At 42.4% G+C, this 17,500-nt stretch overlaps 1 protein-coding gene across 1 annotated transcript in view; it reads left to right on the top strand.

Moving 5' to 3' along the window:
- The window catches only part of LOC138952731 (polypeptide N-acetylgalactosaminyltransferase 5-like), a 49,053-nt gene that overhangs the window by 610 nt on the left and 30,943 nt on the right, over positions 1 to 17,500 (top strand). The gene's annotated exons all lie outside the window — the stretch shown is intronic.

Raw genomic sequence — 17,500 nt, 5'->3', positions numbered from 1 at the left:
GAGAGAGAGAGAGAGAGAGAGAGAGAGAGAGAGAGAGAGAGAGAGAGGAGAGAGAGAGAGAGAGGAGAGAGAGAGAGAGGGAGAGGGAGAGAGAGAGAGAGAGGGAGAGGGAGAGAGAGAGAGAGAGAGGAGAGAGAGAGAGAGAGGGAGAGAGAGAGAGGAGAGAGAGAGAGAGAGAGAGAGAGAGAGAGAGAGAGAGAGAGAGAGAGAGAGAGAGAGAGAGAGAGAGAGAGAGAGAGAGAGAGCACACAGCCATGATCAGGCCTTACTGCAACCAACGTTCTCGAGACTAATTTAACATTCATTGTGTCGGGAAAACAGTGATACACAAAAACAGATTGCCAATTTTGTTAGAACGATGTCTTTATCGATCACATCTTAAAGATGCCTTCCTTCCTATAAAAACCCGTATGTAAATCACCACGAACTGGTCTGTAGAGGCTTTTACGTGGAATGAGAGAGTGCGTTCACTTGAACACACACCTAATATACACAACCTCAATTCGTCCTCTGAAAAGTGGGACATTTTAAATCTGAATTTATTTTGCATATTGGCGTTTATGTCGGCTAGAATCTTAAAAAACTCATGGAGTAAGACTATGCTTACAGATAAAGATATAGAGTTAGGGATAATACTCCAAGACTTAGACTAAGGTCTTGCATTGAAACGTAAGTGGACACATCAGTAACCAGGTTAGATTTTTATTTTTCAATATTTCGGCAAACTGCCTTCTTCAGGATGTCATTATGAAAGTAAGGTCTTGCTTCCTTAAAACCTCTCCAAGAATCAATCAATCAATCAATGAGGCTTATATCGCGCATATTCCGTGGGCACAGTTCTAGGCGCTCAGCAGTGATGCTGTGTGAGATGAAATTTTATACGGCCAGTAATTGCAGCCATTTCGGCGCATATTTACCTTTCACGGCCTATTATTCCAAGTCACACGGGTATAGGTAGACAATTATTAACTGTGCCAAAGCAATTTTGCCAGGAAAGACCCTTTTGTCAATCGTGGGATCTTTAACGTGCACACCCAATGTAGTGTACACGGGGGGAGTTCGGACACCGAAGAGAGTCTGCACACAAAGTTGACTCTGAAATAAATTTCCGCCGAACCTGGGATCGAACTCACGCTGACAGCGGCCAACTGAATGCAGTAAGGGCATGCGTCTGTAAGAACTCTGAGTCTGAGACATGGAGAAAGGGAACAAAATAACTAGTCAGGCCTGAAAGTCCCAAAAATGGTGCACTATCCTTTGGCTAGTGCTTTTCAAAATGTACAAGCAAGAGAGCAAATTTTAGTCGCCAAACGAAGCATTTGTTTCAGCAACTTTACTCGCTTTTAGCGAGTAAATGAACATTTCTACTCGCCAGTTACATGTTTTTACTCGCCATGGCGAGTAAAATACTCGCCACTTTCAGGGCTGCTTGTCAGCACGGTAGACACACAAAGGTGGAGAAAGTAACCGTATCTTTAATCTCATTCGTCACATTGACACTCCCACGATCGCTGGCCGGCTGCAGTCCAAGCAGATGAAAAATCAAATTCCGTTTGAAGCCATTGCGCTGGAATATGAGCTCCGCGTGTTAGCGAGTTTGATATATCTGTGAGTCGAGCGCAAAATGCTTGCCTGCATGATGTCTTCGAAAGCAGTCGCCATGTCTAAAGGGCAGTGCGAACTAACATGCACGTACGCATACATATACACAAACACTCACCAACACGCACAAAGACAAGACAAAGAGACAGACAGACAGACGACGCACGCGCACGTACGCACACACATACACGCACGCACACACGCACGCGCACACACACACGCACGCACGCGCACACACGCACACGCACACGCACACGCACACACACACACGTACACACACACACACACACACTCATTGACACTCACACACATGGGTTATTATTTACAATTCTTTCTTATGAATCGAATACAACCGAAAGGCGACAATGAATGGTGACAGCCGATGTCGACTTTTACACCTGTTCAACTCTTTATTCGCGAAAATCTGTTTAATCGAGCGGTCGGTGACAAATCCAGCACCACGTACTGACACGTTGGTAAGACTTCGTGCGGCGTCAAGCAATGAAAGGAACAACAAGTATAGTCTGTCCTGGTGGCTAGCGGAGGACGCTTTTAATTATTTAAAAAAATTAAAGCAACTTTTACATAGTGCTCAAGAAGAAAGGTTGTTTAGGGCCATCATTACTATTTGTGTGTTAAAAGGCACCCCACTGACCTCTATACTGTGTCGGGTGCACGTCTTTTGTCCACACCTGTCAAGTTCCGTTTCACTGCATTCCTCGGTCACAGTGACAGTTTTGAGAAGCACGAGAGTTCAAACGAATATATTAAAATGTGTCATTGAGCGTGGGGCTCATTTCAGGTATAAATGTGAACGTTTTTTCTCTTGATTTGCGAAAATTTACGTATAAAGGGTTCAAACTGCGAAAGCTGTAAGCAAGCCATTTGAACATAAGATAATACTAATAGTTCTAAGCAACTTTTCTTCTTGATCACTTCTTAAAAGTTGCCTAGAGTTTTTAAAATAATTAAAAACGTCCTCCGTTAGCTTCCCAGACTACACAGATCCTCACTGACTCAGTGGATAGCCATTTTGACACTCGATACGGGATTTCAAGTGTCTGATATCACGCAACTTTTTTCCGCAGCGCGAGAGCTGAAACGGTCGATCTTTCTTTCTTTCTTTATTTATTTGGTGTTTAACGTCGTTTTCAACCGTTCAAGGTTAACGGTCGATCTTGTTTATCTGTAATTGAAGCGCGTCTATCCTTTTCCGGTTGTGCGATTTTAAACTGCCGAATTAGCTGCTGTCGTCTAAGTAAATAAGACAGTCACCCAGAGTTAAATTGCAATGCGAGCTTGTCTGTAGCAGTATTATGAGCCTTTCCTGCAGATTATTTGTGCGCTGTGTGATATGATATTGAAAACAGAAGAACCTTCATCTGCTTGAATTGTGCGCTGTGTGATATGATATTGAAAACAGAAGAACCTTCATCTGCTTGAATTGTGCGCTGTGTGATATGATATTGAAAACAGAAGAACCTTCATCTGCGTGAAGAACTTTAATTACCGCCTCCTAAACTGTATATATATATAGACAACGATGTTTCACATTTCTACACCTTTGGTTCTCCCGCAGTGGGGCACTGCGGTTATGAAATTAAAGGCCCCTCCTGTTTTTGGAACCGCAGGAGCTTTCTAGTTTGCTGTTAGGTAGATTTTTGGTTCCTCTTTCCTGTCATGCTCTCTTTTTCTTCATGAATTCTTTTCTTTTTTCTGCCTTCTTGCTCATTCACCTGTATTTTTTCCAAAAATCTCTTCTCTTGCCGCTTGTCTCGCGATTCATGTATAGTTTAATCTGTTAGTGTTCTGATGTAAGTCCAGCAGTAGATAGGTTAAGCCTATTTTAACATACTGGAAACTGGTAATCTTCCAGTAGGTATTAATTTAGTTTTACTAAAGCCTGCTGGGACACAAGTAATGGGTTAGTGCATTTGTAAACAGGAATCGCTTGACAAGTGGCCCCCTTCATCCCCCCCTTCCTCGTCCTGATATGGCTCTGCGTAGTCGGCTGGACGTTAAGCAACAAATAAACAAATAAACAAAACCTTTGGTTCTGCGGTGACAGAAACTGGTTGGAGTCCAACTCTGCACAGGACGCAATCAGACTGTTGATTGTTGGTATGCGTCCAAGTGAATGGATGGCCTTATCCCATGTAAAAGCCTGGTCAGATCTGAGACGGTGAGACGAATCGTTTACAGGTGAAGCGCTGTGCTTTTTACTTCAACCTTGAAGGTAATTTGATCAATTTAAGACATTTAAATGTGAGGTAAGCTGATGGAATTTAAACTGTGAAAATGGAGAAGACCGTTTTGGATTTTTATTTCTGCTCTTCTTTTTTTTTCATGCGAGAACTAGTTTTGCATCAGCCTGGTCTGCAAGGTCTCTACGACATACTTCCAAAGGCACAGTAAGCCTCCCGCAAACCCTCACATATACTGTCAGGCTTTTACAACAGAGTACAAACACCCTTTCATTTAAACACTTACCGAACGGGAACATCCTAGGTGCCCTACGTAAAGAGCGAGCAATTTTTAAAGAATTAATTTTGCGGATTGTCTCTCAGACAATCGGACCGTGGTGCGTTTTGGCGCTAGATCTAACTTTTAAAATCTAAATAATAAATTGACAGCTTGTTACACAAACATTCTTAAATTATAAAAGAATTCTTTTTTCATCAAGACAAGATCAGTACAATTCGAAGTTTGGAAAGTTTGGAAAAAGAAAAGACCGGAAGCAGGGTCACGCAAGGTTGTGGTTCTCGTAGCAGACGACGGTTTATGCCTATCGCCAGTTCCTCTGAATAATAATAATAATAATAATAACGGGCATTTATAAAGCGCCTTATCAAAAGTTCAAAGCGCGGGACAACAATACATGTATACAAAAATCATACAATCACTGTCAGATTCAAACAACACATCATGCACATCTCACATCCCCAGACTCTATACTAAGGAACTATCCGTAGTGTTGTTGGAACAAGTGAGTTTTCAAATTGGACTTAAAAGATGAAATGGATGGAGAGTGACGTAATTGAAAGGGGAGTGAATTCCATAACTGAGGTCCATAATACGAAAACGTGCGGAAGCCATGAGCCTTGCGTTTAACGTTTAAAGCGACCTTGACAGAGAAGTCGAGCATCATCAGAAGAACGAAGGGTGCGAGAGGGAGTGTAGAGAGAGACCAGTTCAGAAAGATAGGCAGGTGCCGATTCAGAGATGATATTGTAGCAGAAGCAGGCAGCTTTATACCTAATACGTTCAGATACAGGAAGCCAGTGAAGTTCTTTCATGAGAGGAGTGCAGGGTTGTCGATGCTGTGCTCTGAAAATGAGACGTGCAGCAGAGTGTTGTACTTTTTGCAAGGGTTGGAGAGTGGAGTCAGGGCAGCCTATGAGAAGGGAGTTGCAGTAATCTAATCTGGACAGAATGCAGGATGTAACGAGAGTTTTAGTGGCATCAACAGTGAGAAATTTTCTTATGGAACCTATTCTTCTGATCTCAAAGTAACATGTCTGACAGACTTTTTTGATGTGTTGTTTCATTGAGAGGTGGGAGTCCATGATGAACCCAAGATTCCTAGCACTATCAGAGAGAGAAATGTCACTAGAACCTACTGTGATGGAGGCTGGAAGGGAAGTGGTCGAAGAGGAAGCTCCAGAGAAAAGGAGAAATTCAGTCTTGTCATCATTTAACTTGAGCATATTGTTTGTCATCCATGATTTAATATCTGAAGTGCAGTTTTGGAGAGTGTGCGTCACCGCTTGGATTTCTGTAGGCTTGCATGCTTGTTGGAGTTGTGTGTCGTCTGCAAAGAGGTAGTGATTGACTGCGTGTTGCTTGATGACGGCAGAGAGAGGAGTGGTGTATAGTACAAATAAAACTGGGCCTAGAACTGATCCCTGGGGAACGCCGAAACAGAGAGGAGATGGAGGAGATGAGAGATTATTGACAGACACATACTGACTACGGCCCTGTAGATATGAACTAAACCAGTGAAGAGCGGTAGAGTGAATGCCAAAAACAGATTCGAGACGAGAGAGCAGAACAGAGTGATCGATCGTATCGAACGCAGCTGAGTTATCCAAGAGAAGCAGAACTGATAGGTCATCATTATCCAGAGCAGAAAGAATGTCATTCACAACACGAAGCAAAACAGTCTCGGTGCTGTGGCCAGCCCTATACGCTGACTGAAGAGGGTTGCAGAGGTTGTTGGTTTCAAGGTGGGAGAGAAGCTGACTAAGCACTACTTTTTCCAGAATTTTAGAAATGAATGGCAAGTTGGAAACCGGCCTATAGTTTTTCAACTGATTTTTATCCAGAGATGGTTTCTTGATCAAAGGTTTAACTATTGCAGTTTTCAAGTCCATTGGCACAGTGCCAGAAGTGAGAGAAGAGTTGATTATGTTGGTTATGATGGGAAGAAAAAGGTCAAGGTTTTCATAAAACAAGTTGGTGGGGATGGGGTCTAGCTCACAAGACTTTGGCACTGTGTTCTTCAAAATCTTCAAAACAAACTGCTCAGATACAGGAGTGAAGCTATCCAACAAAGAACCAGAGAATTGTGAACAGTCAAAAGCCATCGCTAGAGTTCTTGTGAACTACAGCCGTTTGTTTCGTGCATAGTCAGAGGTACATAATAACGTGCTATTGCAGATAAGCTCACATCGAGTCGCATTCAAATTACTAACTGACGACTACATTGTGAAAAAGGGAAACTGGATCACACGGGTTCACGATGGCTCAGGGGTAAGATAAACCACGCAGAAATAATTTTTTTCAAAATTGCTCGCTCTTTACGGAGGGCACCTAGGATGTTCTCAAGAGGTGAGTTTTTAAATGAAAGGGTGTTTGTACTGTGTGTAAAAGCCTGACAGTATCTGTGATGGTTTACGGGAGGCTTACTGTGCCTTTAAGGAAATAAAAGGATTCGATTCGTACGTCTCAGAAGCAGTTTTATATTCTGGGCACGGATTTATGATTTAGCGTGGAACTGTAAGACACATAAAGCTCTGTTTCGAAAAACGGTGTATATTGACATCTCGAAGTGCTGCATCGTCTTCTGTAAATACATGAGTTTAACGCAACGCCTGGAATAAAAAGAAATAGCTTTTACACACTGTGTCGAAAAAGCGTGCGATAATGAATGTCACAGCTAGTGTTTGATGGACGTGTTAAATCTCAGTGCTGCTGAAAGTTTGCAATTCTTTATTAAAAAGACGACGCAAATGGCTTCATCGTGATTTTCTTTGTAGAAACCTGAAGAGAATCATACAATACAAAAATTTGAACAAGTGATCTGATTTTTGTTGTTCGTGTAGATGAGTAAAAACAGTGCCAGTACAGAAACTGAATGGTTTACATTTCCTCTCTACATTTTTCAAATAGCAACACAATGACTCCTGAAGTGGTAAGTCACGTTGCTTCCTTGAGAGTGTTTTAGTTAAAATAATGTCCCCCCCCCCCCACCCCACCCACCTCAAAAAAGGAAACATAAAATAAAAGAAGGTAAAGGTCTTAGAAGAAGTCATTTTCTCTAATACGAAAAGCAAATAACGGCAAATTGGCAGACAATATATTTTATTCTGAACTGACGGGGATGAATTTCGATGTACAGCGTCTGGCTGCCTAAATGGCGGGGTAAAATGGTCATACACCTAAAAACCCACTCGTGCAAAAAAACCACACGATTGTCCATGGGTGGCACCGATAGTGGTTACCGTTCTTCTCGCATCATCTGAACCATCACGTATTAATCAAGTCTCGTACACTCACGCTTCAAGTCGCCATCTACCAAAATACTGGCAGCTTGCGGTTCTTTAAGCTGCAGAGAATGGTAATTTCTTGTAGAGAATGCTAATTTCTGGCAGAAAATGGTAATTTCTGGCAGAAGATGGTAATTTTCCGTCGGGGTAATGTTCTGTCTGTTACCGGTAACCGTGATATTCATCGCTAAGGGCTGTCCTTAATAGACGAACTCCGGAAATAACTCTTGTCGGTTATGTTATGGGTTGTTACAGAGTGAATATTCTTGCTTTTTGTGAGGCAAGCTTTCAACACGTGCTCCTTGTCCACATGTTTCAGACACACCCCTCGTTAGTGACTGGCCTAAAATCCTGGAAAAGTAGGGGCGACCACCCCCAACCAGGCGCGTCCACAGGTGGCGGATAATGGGGTGGCCTTCAGATATGCCGGTGTAACACGAGAAAATTACTCCCACGAGATTTTTACTCCGGAGGAAACATTTCGTACGAAAAAGTTACTCCCTTTACGAAAAAAGCACTCCCCCATTGCACGAGAAAATTACTCCCCAAGACAGGTGAGTTCCGAGTAAACATTTCGTACAAAAATGTTACTCCCCTGACGAATAAATAACGAATAAATTACTTCACCCCAACACGAGCAATTTTACTGCCCATGCCAGGTGTACGAAATTTTTACTCCCTTGTCCCCTTGGTGGTGGAAGGGGTGGAAGGAGGGTAGCGCGACATTCGTGTGCGCGAGATCACTTATTGGTATTGTGTAAAAAAAAAAAAAATGGGGAGTAAAAATTTCGTGGAGGGAGTAATTTTTTCGTGCCTTGGGGAGTTCTTTTCTCGTACGAAAAGTGTACTCGGAGTAAAAATTTCGTACGAAATATTTACTCCGGAGTAAATTTTTCGTGGAGTAAAAATTTCGTGTTACACCGGAGGTTAGCTGCGAGATAAGCCAGGCTTGCCAGGACGAATAAGCAGTTAGCGAAAGTTATGTTCAACGAAAAATCCCACTCTGTAGAGGAAGCAGCTAGGCGGTTGATTGTTGGTATGTGTCCAAGTGAAAACGTGCTCCTCTCACCCATAACAACTTGGATAGATCTGTGGTGGTCCACATTGATAGATCTGTGGTGGTCCACATTGATAGATCTGAGGTGGTCCACATTGATAGATCTGTGGTGGTCCACATTGATAGATCTGTGGTGGTCCACATTGATAGATCTGTGGTGGTCCACATTGATAGATCTGTGGTGGTCCACATTGATAGATCTGTGGTGGTCCACATTGATAGATCTGAGGTGGTCCACATTGATAGGTCTGTGGTGGTCCACATTGATAGATCTGTGGTGGTCCACATTGATAGATCTGTGGTGGTCCACATTGATAGATCTGTGGTGGTCCACATTGATAGATCTGAGGTGGTCCACATTGATAGGTCTGTGGTGGTCCACATTGATAGATCTGTGGTGGTCCACATTGATAGATCTGTGGTGGTCCACATTGATAGATCTGTGGTGGTCCACATTGATAGATCTGAGGTGGTCTACATTGATAGATCTGTGGTGGTCCACATTGATAGATCTGTGGTGGTCCACATTGATAGATCTGTGGTGGTCCACATTGATAGATCTGTGGTGGTCCACATTGATAGATCTGTGGTGGTCCACATTGATAGATCTGTGGTGGTCCACATTGATAGATCTGAGGTGGTCTACATTGATAGATCTGTGGTGGTCCACATTGATAGATCTGTGGTGGTCCACATTGATAGATCTGTGGTGGTCCACATTGATAGATCTGTGGTGGTCCACATTGATAGATCTTTGGTGGTCCACATTGATAGATCTGTGGTGGTCCACATTGATAGATCTGTGGTGGTCCACATTGATAGATCTGTGGTGGTCCACATTGATAGATCTGTGGTGGTCTACATTGATAGATCTGTGGTGGTCCACATTGATAGATCTGTGGTGGTCCACATTGATAGATCTGTGGTGGTCCACATTGATAGATCTGTGGTGGTCCACATTGATAGATCTGTGGTGGTCCACATTGATAGATCTGTGGTGGTCTACATTGATAGATCTGTGGTGGTCCACATTATGGCTTCATGAGAAAGACGTGTTCAAGAAATTTCCGTTAGGTATATATGTCACAGTTAATCTGTGAAACCAGGGAATACGTGTATTAACTAGGTAATACATGAAGCATAGACCTCTAAATATAGGTCCCTGCATGAATTAACTGACGGAAAAAAACGTTTAATTCATGTATTACCTAAAATAGTTTAGTTAATACACGTATTCTCTGGTTTCATAGATTAACTGTAACATATATACATGGTGAAGAGTGCATGCACATTGTGCAAGGAGTGTTCAGTAGTCATAACTTTCTTTCCAAACATATGGCCTTCCTTAAGTAACAAAGCCCGAAGTTGAGTTTGCGAAGACTACGCGAAGTCTTTTTAACGAAACTGTCAATGCCAAAGTATCGTGCAGCGAGCTTCGCGAAGTCGACTTCGTCCAATTAATATCAGGCTTTACTTACCTTTCATTTTCGCCTCAGCAGTTGCTTTAACCCGACCGTTGAGCCAATAATGATTATTATTGCTGATACTATCGAGGATTTGTTTGGTGTTAATTAGACTTTTCTCTTTCAGCACCAGGTGGTTGTTATTGGTTTTATTTGGTTGCGGTGGCTTGGTTGGCAATTGGCGAGGAAATGCTTCCGGCGATCTCCTGCTCTGAATACTTATTTTACGGGGTTTTAAATATGTTAAATTTACCCCGGTCTGGATATGTGCTCAGTTAGAATGTCATTTTCCTCTGATGAGCGTGTCCTATCTTGATGGAGGAAGAGGGGGCTCAGTCGCTGACTTTAAAGGAATAAACAAAATGAATATACATGTACTCTTTGTTGCAATATACCGGTGTAACACGAAATTTTTACTCAACGAAAAATTTACTCCGGAGTAAATATATTATTTCGTACGAAATTCGTATTCCGAGTACACCTTTCGTACGAGAAAAGAACTCCCCAAGGTACGAACAAATTACTCCCTCCACGAAATTTTGACTCCCAAAATTTTAATTTCCAGTAAAAATCTCGTACGCGAAAATGGGATGCGGGCGAAGGGTTAATACCAATATGTGATCTCGCGTGGACAAATGTCGCGCTACCTTCCCTCCACCCCTTCCACCACCAAAACTAACAGGAAACAGGGGAGTAAAAGTTGCGTACACCTGGCATGGGCAGTAAAATTGCTCGTGTTAGGGTGGAATAATTTATTCTTTATTTATTCGTCAGCGAAGTAACATTTTCGACCGAATTGTTGACTCGGAACACACCTGTCGTTGGAAGTTATTTTCTCTTGTTATGGGTGAGTAGTTTTTTCGTAAAGGGAGTAAAATTTTCGTTCGAAATTTTTACTCCGGGGTAAAACTTTCGCGGGAGTAATTTTCTCGTGTTCCGGTCTTCTCTTCCAAAATGTGATTACCCTTCAAAACGGAAAAATATCCAAGATTATATTTATCATGATCATTAGACTTAATTCGTAACACTACTGGTGTTTTGGCTAAAAGGAACACTTATTCGGATAGACAATGTCCCTTTGATAAACAACCTGGTCCATATTTTCTTTGCTTTGCATGTGTTCTTGTGCTTGAGGCCATTGCGTACGATGACCGGTGTTGCTGTCCAGCAGTGTTCAGCGGCTATAACCTCACAGTCCCAGGACAGGCCGGTTGTAATCCATAATATACTATACTGTTCAAAAAAAGAAACGCATAGTTGCTACTTGCCAAATTTGTTTTATTTTTCGAAAAAATTAACAGAAAATCCAATATTTAGATTATTTGTTTGAAATTTGGTATGGACACAGTTGAATGCACACACAGTTCATTTGCATCTTCAAATCAATCAGTCAATCAATACGATTGGGTGCCGAGGCTGTCAAGTCAGTAGGGGGTGTGACTGCCTTGAGCAGCAACAACTGCCCGGCACCTTCTGGGCATGGACTGGATCAGATGCCGGATATCTTGCTGTGGGATGGTGTCCCACTCCTCCTGAAGTGCCTGCAATAGATCGCGGTGATTTGCCGGCGCTTCTTCTCGCCTGCGCACACGTCTGTCCAATTCATCCCAGAGGTGTTCTATCGGGTTCATGTCTGGCGACATGGATGGCCAGGGAAGCACCTGGACATGGTGGTCGGTGAGGAACTGGGTGGTGAGTCGTGCTGTGTGCGGGCGAGCGTTGTCCTGCTGGAATATGGCATCCTGGTCAGCCACAAGAGGAAGGGCGTGTGGGCGCAGAATTTCCTCCACGTATCGCTGGGCAGTTATGCGCCCTTGGACGTGCACCAGGGTGCTCCTTCCAGCGGTATTGATCGCCCCCCACACCATGACGCCTCCACCACCATGAACGGGTGCCTCATCCACACAGTTGGGCGCGTAACGTTCGTTTACTCTCCGGTAGACCCTCCTCCGACCATCATGTCGCTGGAGCAGGAAGTAGGACTCGTCGCTGAACCACACGTGTCTCCAGTGATTCCGGACGGTCCAGCGAAGGTGCTGGTTGCCCCACTGCACTCGGTTCTGGCGATGGCGGCGGGTGAGGACAGCTCCTCTGTGAGGTCTGCGAGCTCTCAAACCAGCTTCATGCAGGCGGTTCCGCACGGTCTGGTCCGATAATCGGTGTGGCCCGGGGAGAGCCTGGACAGAAGATGAGGCCGACAGGAAACGATTCCGGAGGTGGCGGAGCCGTATGAAGCGGTCGTGAGCAGCAGTTGTCGCCCTTGGTCTTCCCGCTCGTGGCAAGTCAGCAACGGAGCCAGTGGCTTGAAACCTGACCCACAGTCTACTGATGGTGCTCTGGGACACGTGGAAGTGCCTGGCGATTGCACTTTGACTTTGGCCTGCTTGTAAACGACCCAATGCAATTTGGCGGTCTTCTCTGCTCAATCGGGCCATCTTTCGTCGCTGAATTGTCGTCTGATTTCTTTGTGGCGAACAATCCGCTTTTATGGGTTTTGGAAGACATGGTGAGAGCTCAATATTCCCCGAGTTTCACGAGATTACACTGAAGCATGACGAGTGGTCATGCCAAATGAGCAATTTTGACATTGTAGCCACTGATAACGCATGCGTCACGTGCAGAGCTCACTTGTGGCAATGGACGAAAGGTCGACGACCAGATAAACATTTTCTGCAGTTTGGTGGATATCCTTGTAGCCATATAACTAAATTAACCAAATATTACAAGCTATGCGTTTCTTTTTTTGAACAGTATATGTCCGTAAAGTCGTTCATGAACCTCGATCTGGTGTTTCGAGTCTCGATTTCTCATCATTATACTTTTACTAAAGGAAAGTGTGTTACTGAATTAAGCTTGCAATGAACACAAGTGAACTTCAGCAAAATAAATTCATGAAATAATTCCCACTCTTCTCTGGAAGCAGCCAGGCAGCAGAATTTCGGTATATCTCCAATTCAAGTGGAGGGAGGATCTCATCCAATGGCCAAATCGATTACTAGGGAAGGAGCAGACCTTAAAATTTAGCTAGTTATGGTGTAGATTGTGTCCCCAGAAAATGTCTCTATATACCGGTTAAAATACAAAGAAACAAGTCGCGTAAGGCGAAATTCGTTCGGCCAGAGATTTATTTCTAAGAGTCAACTTTGTGTGCAGACTCTCCTCGGTGTCCGAACACCCCCGTGTGTACACGCAAGCGCAAGACCAAGTGCGCACGAAAACGATCCTGTAATCCATGTCAGAGTTCGGTGGGTTATAGAAACACGAAAATACCCAGCATGCTTCCTCCGAAAACGGCGTATGGCTGCCTAAATGGCGGGGTAAAAAAACCGGTCATACACGTAAAATTCCACTCGTGCACAAAACACGAGTGTACGTGGGAGTTTGAGCCCACGAACGCAGAAGAAGAAGAAGAAGAAGAAGAACTATTTTTTCACCAAGACAGTACAGCTTCGTCAATCCCCGCTCATCTTCCACGTGCAAAACGTAGTGATATTGACACGCCATATTAGCGCGGTAGCGTATTGTGCTAAGCAAGAAAGCGCACTTTTCTGTATTCTTGTTAACTTTCTGAGCTTGTTTTGAATACAACCTATCATATCTATATGTTTTTGGAATCAGGAAATGATAAAGAATAAGATGAAATCATATTTGGATCGATTTCTTAAATTTTAATCGGAAGATTAATTAATCTATTTTTGTTAATTGTGATCACATTTTAAGAGTAAACATGACATATGTATATATTTTTAGATTCAGAATGTGATGAAGAATACGATGCAATCAATTTTAAATCTGTTTGCGAAAAATCAATTTTAATGACAACTTTAATGAGCAAACTCATTAATTAAAGTTTAAGCCTCCAAGCTGAAATGCAATACCAAAGTCCGGGCTTCGTCGAAGATTACTTGACCAAAATTTAAATTAATTTGGTTAAAAAATGAGAGCGTGACAGTGCTGCCTCAACTTTCACAAAAAGCCGGATATGACGTCATCAAAGACATTTATCAAAACATCGAAAAATATGTCTGGAGATACCATACTCAGGATCTCTCATGAAAAATTTCATGAAGATCGGTCCAGTAGTTTTCTCTGAATCGCTCTACACACACACACACAGAGACACACACACACACACATACACACACACACACACACACACACACACACACGCACACACACACACATACACACACACACACACACACACACACACACACACACACACACACACACACACACACAGACAGACATACACCACGACCCTCGTCTCGATTCCCCCCTCTACGTTAAAACATTTAGTCAAAACTTGACTAAATGTAAAAAGAAATCGAAAACTGGTAATGCATTCCGGTTCATATTTCGTGTGACCCGTTTCTTCTTGTTAAAAATTATAAAAACAGAATTTGGGTTGACTAGATGGCCAACAGGCGAAAACCATAATTCGCACGGTTCGAATGTAGGTGTGTGTAATTCGACCCAACAAAGAGAGGAACTTGAGCACTTAATGATTTATTTCTCTAACGTAAGCAATATTTGTTTGGATTTCTATTTTTGTGCTAGGAAACATTGGCGCAATAACCGACGACAGAGGGGTGCTATAACTCGTAGTATTTTGTTCCCAAAGAAAAATATGTCAACGTACGTACAGTTGCTTAAAAACTAGCATAGCCTTTAAGAGGTAATGTGAAACCTTTTCTTGCGAGTGTCAAATGTTTAAAAAAATATATATTTTTGAAATATTTTCTTGAAGAGAAAAAGCCACAGAAGTGACTCGGTTCCTTTCTGTCATACAATAACAGCAAGAAATATCAGAAGAACCCGTGAACAAGTTTGAGTGAAAGCATTGGACGTGTTGTGGATTTTGCTTTGTTCTACTTTTTTCTCTCGTTTTTTTTGTTTTTTAACGGTAGAATGGTGTAGCGTGATCTGTTGTGGATCCTCGACAACCTTGTACCCAATAGTATCTACCAATCATTTGCCTCCAGGATTTACGGGTGTAGAGTTCCCTGATTGGTTCTTTGATTGTTTTCCAGAACACTCTTTTTAACAAATCATTTTGATCAAAGCTTCATTTCCCTGGGCGAAGGCTTTTTCCCCAACGTGTTTCACCCGACTTGTTCTTTACATTTAGTCAAGTTTTGACTAAATGTTTTAACATAGAGGGGGGAATCGAGACGAGGGTCGTGGTGTATGTGTGTCTGTCTGTGTGTGTGTGTGTGTGTGTGTGTGTGTGGGAGTGTGTGCGTGTGCGTGTGTGTGTGTGTGTGTGTGTGTGTAGAGCTTTCTTCATGAAACTTGACATGAGAGTTCATGGGTATGATATCCGTTTTTTCATTTTTCGATAAATGTCTTTGATGACGCCATATCCGGCTTTCAGTGATAGTTGAGGCGGAAATTTTGGTCAAGCAATCTTTGATTGAGTCCGGACTTTGGGATTGCATTTAAGCTCGGAAGCTTGAAGATTAGTTAAATAGTTTGCTTATTAAAGTTGTCATTAAAAACAATATTTTGTTGTATTCCTCTTAAAAACGCTCTCAGAATTAAAGAAAATAGGTTGAGTATAATGCTCGCATGCTTCGCGGAGACGAGCGTGACCCATCTCGGTCTTCGGACATGTTTAGCCGAGACCATGTGAATGTAATCTCGCCGATGACTGATTAGTTCTTTCTTTCTTTATTTGGTGTTTAACGTCGTTTTCAACCACGAAGGTTATATCGCGACGAGGGAAAGGGGGAGATGGGATAGGGGAAAGGGGGGAGATGGGATAGAGCCACTTGTTAAGTGTTTCTTGTTCACAAAAGCACTAATTAAAAAATTGCTCCAGGGGCTTGCAACGTAGTACAATATATGACCTTACTGGGAGAATGCAAGTTTCCAGTACAAAGGACTAAACATCTCTTACATACTGCTTGACTAAAATCTTTACAAACATTGACTATATTCTATACAAGAACCACTTAACAAGGGTTAAAGGAGAAACAGAATCCGTTAGTCGCCTCATACGACATGCGGGGTGCAGAGAAATAAGGATGTGGAAAAGAAGACTTTTGGTAAGTGAAATAAAGGTGATGGATCCAGTCAGGTAGAAATAAGACAACAAGAAAAGAATTGGAAAACTGCAGGGAATAGTAGGGAGAGTTTTCTTGGAAGGAAATATAGGTGAAAGGACTGGTAAGGCAGAAATAAGACAAAAGAAGAGAAGAAACAGAACCGTTAGTCGCCTCTTACGACATGCTGGGTAGCATCAGGTAAATTCTTTCTGGTCTCAACCAATATGGGACTCCCCCTAACCCGCGGGGGGTGACTGATTAGTTTGATGACTGCAGATTGACTAAATGTTTTTATATCGGTTCACCCGACTTGTTTTGTTGTTGTATTTGTGTGTATGTGTTTTATTTAATTTATTTTTTATTTAATCTTATTTTATTTTTTTTACATTTGGTCAAGTTGGGAAGTCCTCATTTTTAATCAAATTGAGTGGAAATATGATATGAAAGACAAAAAACCCACCGGGATTACACTTTAACTTGGAAGCTTCAAAATTAATTATCTAATTTGTGCATAAATATTCTGAAAATGTTAGTTAAGTTGAAATTACAGATTGATTGCAATGTACGCTTGATCATTTCATACATCCAAAAATATATCGATGTCATGTTTACTCTGAAAATGTACTCAGAATGAAAGAAAATCGGTGAAATTATGTCCCACCGGTTAAATTTGCATGCTTCGCGGAGATCAGTGCGACCAGTCTCAGTCTTCGGGTTTCGGCTAGCCAAGCCCTACTAGTCTCGGTGATGACTGATGCCGGACTTTCAGTGTTGATGTTTTAGTTTGAGGTCGGCAGATTGACTAAATGTTTTGATATTTGATATTTATTTATTTATTTATGTTTTCTTTTAGAGAAACCCCAGTGCACGAACAGTATTTACGTGGACTGTGTTGCGGGAGTTGCAAACAAATACTGTTTTCTTATCGCAACCCCTCCCCCTACCATCCCCTCCCCTACCAACCATTCTATCGTTTGTGGACGGTCAAATTGTTGTGCTCCAAAGTTCCCCCGAAACTTTTTCAAATTATTTCTTTTTTTTAGTCACATCACACTGCTATTTAAAGAGAAGATGGTACTGAGTGAGTGACACGACACAGACTTAGACCTGTAGATAAAACATTTATCCACAGGGAGGAGCAAACAGCCTGGGTAAACATGGCGATAGGGAAAGTGTAAAAGGCTATAGCTTGTCTTAAAGAACCTGTTCCTTCCCGTGTAAAACATGTAAACCACCACAGATATTCCCAGGCTTTTACATGGGGTAGGAACATCCTTCCACTTGCAGGCATACAACAAATGAATAGTCTGACTGCTCCCAGTGACGAGTGTTTGATTGTTGTTGTTGTTGTTGTTGTTGTTGTTGTTGTTGTTGTTGTTGTTGTTGTTGTTGTTGTTGTTGTTGTTGCTGCTGAATTAATTTTGCAGACATAGGTGTCAGCTGTGACTTTAAATTCAGCAACAAATTCCAACTGTGCAAGGAAAGCAGCCAGCTTATACATGTGTGGTATGTGTCTAGGTGGAAGGATGTACGTGGCACGTGTTTAAGCCTGGAAAGAGC

This window comes from Littorina saxatilis, linkage group LG17, assembly GCF_037325665.1.
Source record: "Littorina saxatilis isolate snail1 linkage group LG17, US_GU_Lsax_2.0, whole genome shotgun sequence".
NCBI lineage: Eukaryota > Metazoa > Mollusca > Gastropoda > Littorinimorpha > Littorinidae > Littorina > Littorina saxatilis.
The sequence above is the reverse complement of the archived record's forward strand: the minus strand, read 5'-3'. Positions and strand labels throughout refer to the sequence as shown.